The sequence below is a fragment of the Coregonus lavaretus genome, assembly GCF_964263955.1.
Source record: "Coregonus lavaretus genome assembly, contig: HAP1_SCAFFOLD_4574, whole genome shotgun sequence".
Lineage (NCBI taxonomy): Eukaryota > Metazoa > Chordata > Actinopteri > Salmoniformes > Salmonidae > Coregonus > Coregonus lavaretus.
In genome coordinates this window covers 41,501-47,500 of record NW_028163762.1, presented here as the reverse complement: position 1 = coordinate 47,500, position 6,000 = coordinate 41,501, and positions in this window count along the sequence as shown.

Below are 6,000 nucleotides of genomic sequence, written 5' to 3'. Positions count from 1 at the left end.
GGAACATACAATTTGACATACCAATTAGGATCTGGCTAAAAATACTTGAATCAGTTATAGAACCCATTGCCCTTTATGGTTCTGAGGTCTGGGGTCCGCTCACCAACCAAGAATTCACAAAATGGGACAAACACCAAATTGAGACTCTGCATGCAGAATTCTGCAAAAACATCCTCCGTGTACAACGTAAAACACCAAATAATGCATGCAGAGCAGAATTAGGCCAATACCCGCTAATTATCAAAATCCAGAAAAGAGCCGTTAAATTCTATAACCACTTAAAAGGAAGCGATTCCCAAACCTTCCATAACAAAGCCATCACCTACAGAGAGATGAACTTGGAGAAGAGTCCCCTAAGTAAGCTTGTCCTGGGGCTCTGTTCACAAACACAAACAGACTCCACACAGCCCCAGGACAACAACAACAACAACACAACTAGACCCAACCAAATCATGAGAAAACAAAAAGAGAATTACTTGACACATTGGAAAGAACAAACAAAAAAACAGAGCAAACTAGAATGCTATTTGGCCCTAAACAGAGAGTACACAGTGGCAGAATACTTGACCACTGTGACTGACCCAAACTTAAGGAAAGCTTTGACTATGTACAGACTCAGTGAGCATAGCCTTGCTATTGAGAAAGGCCGCCGTAGGCAGACCTGGCTTTCAAGAGAAGACAGGCTATGTGCACACTGCCCACAAAATGAGGTGGAAACTGAGCTGCACTTCCTAACCTCCTGCCAAATGTATGACCATATTAGAGACACATATTTCCCTCAGATTACAGCGATCCACAAAGAATTCGAAAACAAACCCAATTTTGATAAACTCCCTTATCTACTGGGTGAAAAACCACAGTGTGCCATCACAGCTGCAAGATTTGTGACCTGTTGCCACAAGAAAAGGGCAACCAGTGAAGAACAAACACCATTGTAAATACAACCCATATTTATGTTTATTTATTTTCCCATTTGTACTTTAACTCTTTGCACATTGTTACAACACTGTATATATACATAATATGACATTTGAAATGTCTTTATTCTTTTGAAACTTCTGAGTGTAATGTTTACTGTTAATATTTATTGTTTATTTCACTTTTGTTTACTATCTACTTCACTTGCTTTGGCAATGTTAACACACGTTTCCCATGCCAATAAAGCCCTTAAATTGAATTGAATTGAATTGAATTGAGAGAGACAGAGAGATGGGGAGCGAGAGACAGAGAGAGAGATGGAGAGAGATACAGACGGAGTGAGTGAGACAGACAGAGAGACACTTTATGGAACACAAAGCCTTCACTACTATCCTGGAATATCCAAGGCCTGAGGTCATCTGCCTTTGGCCTTAAGAGCAGGAACCTGGACTTCACCAAAGAAATCGGTAATACAGACATTGTCATCCTACAAGAAACATGGTATAGAGGAGACGGACCCACTGGTTGCCCTCTAGGTTACAGAGAGCTGGTAGTCCCATCCACCAAACTAACAGGTGTGAAACAGGGAAGGGACTCAGGGGGTATGCTAATTTGGTATACAGCAGACCTAACTCACTCTTTTAAATTAATCAAAACAAGAACATTTTACATTTGGCTAGAAATTCAAAAGGAAATTATCTCAACAGAGAAAGATGTCCTCCTGTGTGCTACCTACAGTGGCTTGCGAAAGTATTCACCCCCCTTGGCATTTTTCCTATTTTGTTGCCTTACAACCTGGAATTAAATTTGATTTTTGGGGGGTTTGTATCATTTGATTTACACAACATACCTACCACTTTGAAGATGCAAAATATTTTTTATTGTGAAACAAGCAAGAAATAAGACAAAAGAACAGAAAACTTGAGCGTGCATATCTATTCACCCCCCCAAAGTCAATACTTTGTAGAGCCACCTTTTGCAGCAATTACAGCTGCAAGTCTCTTGGGGTATGTCTCTATAAGCTTGGCACATCTAGCCACTGGGATTTATGCCCATTCTTCAAGGCAAAACTGCTCCAGCTCCTTCAAGTTGGATGGGTTCCGCTGGTGTACAGCAATCTTTAAGTCATACGACAGATTCTCAATTGGATTGAGGTCTTGGCTTTGACTAGGCCATTCCAATACATTTAAATGTTTCCCCTTAAACCACTCTAGTGTTGCTTTAGCAGTATGCTTAGGGTCATTGTCCTGCTGGAAGGTGAACCTCCATGCCAGTCTCAAATCTCTGGAAGACTGAAACAGGTTTCCCTCAAGAATTTACCTGTATTTAGCGCCATCCATCATTCCTTCAATTCTGACCAGTTTCCCAGTCCCTGCCGATGAAAAACATCCCACAGCATGATGCTGCCACCACCATGCTTCACTGTGGGGATGGTGTTCTCGGGGTGATGAGAGATGTTGGGTTTGCGCCAGACATAGTGTTTTCCTTGATGGCCAAAAAGCTCAATTTTAGTCTCATCTGACCAGAGTACCTTCTTCCATATGTTTGGGGAGTCTCCCACATATTTTTGGCGAACACCAAACGTGTTTGCTTATTTTTTTCTGTAAGCAATGGCTTTTTTCTGGCCACTCTTCCGTAAAGCCCAGCTCCGTGGAGCTTTGCAGCTCCTTCAGGGTTATCTTTGGTCTCTTTGTTGCCTCTCTGATTAATGCCCTCCTTGCCTGGTCCGTGAGTTTTGGTGGGCGGTCCTCTCTTGGCAGGTTTGTTGTGGTGCCATATTCTTTAAATTTTTTAATAATGGATTTAATGGTGCTCCGTGGGATGTTCAAAGTTTCTGACATTTTTTTATAATCCAACCCTGATCTGTACTTCCCCACAACTTTGTCCCTGACCTGTTTGGAGAGCTCTTTGGTCTTCATGGTGCTGCTTGCTTGGTGGTGCCCCTTGCTTAGTGGTGTTGCAGACTCTGGGGCCTTTCAGAACAGGTGTAGATATACTGAGATCATGTGACAGATCATGTGACACTTAGATTGCACACAGGTGGACTTTATGTAACTAATTATGTGACTTCTGAAGGTAATTGGTTGCACCAGATCTTATTTAGGGGCTTCATAGCAAAGGGGGTGAATACATATGCATGCACAACTTTTCCGTTATTTATTTTTTAGAATCTTTTTAAACAAGTACTTTTTTCATTTCACTTCACCAATTTTGACTATTTTGTGTATGTCCATTACATGAAATCCAAATAAAAATCCATTTAAAATTACAGGTTGTAATGCAACAAAATAGGAAAAACGCCAAGGGGGATGAATACTTTTGCAAGGCACTGTATATCCCTCCACTAGAATCCCCATACTTTAATGAAGACAGCTTCTCCATCCTGGAGGGGGAAATCAATCATTTCCAGATCCAGGGACATGTACTAGTCTGTGGTGACCTAAATGCCAGAACTGGACAAGAACCTGACACCCTCAGCACACAGGGGGACAAACACCTACCTGGAGGTGACAGCATTCCCTCCCCCATATGCCCCCCTAGGCACAACTACGACAACATAACCAACAAATATGGGTCACAATTCCTGCAGCTCTGTCGCACGCTGGGTATGTACATAGTCAATGGTAGGCTTCGAGGGGACTCCTATGGTAGGTACACCTATAGCTCATCTCTTGGCAGTAGTACTGTAGACTACTTTATCACTGACCTCAACCCAGAGTCTCTCAGAGCGTTCACAGTCAGCCCACTGACACCCCTATCAGACCACAGCAAAATCACAGTCTACTTGAACAGAGCAATATTCAATCATGAGGCATCAAAGCCAAAGGAACTGAATAATATTAAGAAATGCTATAGATGGAAGGAAAGTAGTGTCGAAACCTACCAAAAAACAATTAGGCAACAACAAATTCAATCCCTTTTAGACAACTTCCTGGACAAAACGTTCCACTGTAATAGTGAAGGTGTAAACTTGGCAGTAGAAAACCTAAACAGTATATTTGACCTCTCAGCTTCCCCATTAAATCTAAAAATCTCTAACAGAAAACCGAAGAAAAGTAACAACAGTGACAAATGGTTTGATGAAGAATGCAAAAACCTAAGAAATAAATTGAGAAACCTATCCAACCAAAAACATATAGACCCAGAAAACCTGAGCCTTCACAATGGTGAATCACTAAAACAATACAGAAATACACTACAGAAAAAGAAGGAACAGCATGTCAGAAATCAGCTCAATGTAATTGAAGAATCCATACACTGTAACCACTTCTGGGAAAATTGGAAAACACTAAACAAACAACAACATGAAGAGCTATCTATTCAAAACAGAGATGTATAGGTAAACCACTTCTCCAATCTTTTTAGCCCTATAACAAAGAACAAACAGCAAAAAATATATACATGATCAAATGCAAATCTTAGAATCAACTATTAAAGACCACCAGAACCCACTGGATTCTCCAATTACATTGAATGAACTACAGGACAAAATACAAACCCTCCAACCCAAAAAGGCCTGTGGTGTTGATGGTATCCTCAATGAAATGATAAAATATACAGACCACAAATTCCAATTGGCTATACTTAAACTCTTTAACATCATCCTTAGCTCTGGCATCCTCCCCAATATTTGGAACCAAGGACTGATCACCCCAATCCACAAAAGTGGAGACAAATTAGACCACAATAACTACCATGGGATATGCGTCAACAGCAACCTTGGGAAAATCCTCTGCATTATCATTAACAGCAGACTAGTTCATTTCCTCAGTGAAAACAATGTACTGAGCAAATGTCAAATTAGCTTTTTACCAAATTACCATACGACAGACCACATATTCACCATGCACACCCTAATTGACAAACAAACAAACCAAAACAAAGGCAAAGTCTTCTCATGCTTTGTTGAGTTCAAAAAAGCTTTTGACTCAATTTGGCATGATGGTCTGGTATAGAAATTGATGGAAAGTGGTGTTGGGGGAAAAACATACGACATTATAAAATCCATGTACACAAACAACAAGTGTGCGTTTAAAATTGGCAAAAAACACACAGATTTCTTTCCACAGGGCCATGGGGTGAGACAGGGATGCAGCTTAAGCCCCACCCTCTTCAACATATATATCAACGAATTGGCGAGGGCACTAGAACAGTCTGCAGCACCCGGCTTCACCCTACTAGAATCTGAAGTCAACTGTCTTCTGTTTGCTGATGATCTGGTGCTTCTGTCACCAACCAAGGAGGGCCTACAGCAGCACCTAGATCTTCTGCACAGATTCTGTCAGACCTGGGCCCTGACAGTAAATCTCAGTACGACAAAAATAATGGTGTTCCAAAAACGGTCCAGTTGCCATGACCACAAATACAAATTCCATCTAGACACCGTTGCCCTAGTGCACACAAAAAACAATACATACCTCGGCCTAAACATCACCGCCACATGTAACTTCAACAAAGCTGTGAACGATCTGAGAGACAAGGAAAGAAGGGCCATCTATGCCATCAAAAGGAACATAAAATTCGACATATCAATTAGGATCTGGCTAAAAATACTTGAATCAGTTATAGAACCCATTGCCCTTTATGGTTGTGAGGTCTGGGGTCCGCTCACCAACCAATAATTCACAAAATGGGACAAACACCAAATTGAGACTCTGCATGCAGAATTCTGCAAAAATATCCTCCGTGTACAATGAAAAACACCAAATAATGCATGCAGAGCAGAATTAGGCCGATACCCACTAATTATCAAAATCCAGAAAAGAGACGTTAAATTCTATAACTACTTAAAAGGAAGTGATTCCCAAACCTTCCATAACAAAGCCATCACCTACAGAGAGATGAACTTGGAGAAGAGTCCCCTAAGCAAGCTGGTCCTGGGGCTCTGTTCCCAAACACAAACAGACCCCACAGAGCCCCAAGACAGCGACACAATTAGACCCAACCAAATCATGAGAAAACAAAAAGAGAATTACTTGACACATTGGAAAGAATTAACAAAAAAACAGAGCAAACTAGAATGCTATTTGTCCCTAAACAGAGAGTACACAGTGGCAGAATACCTGACCACTGTGACTGACC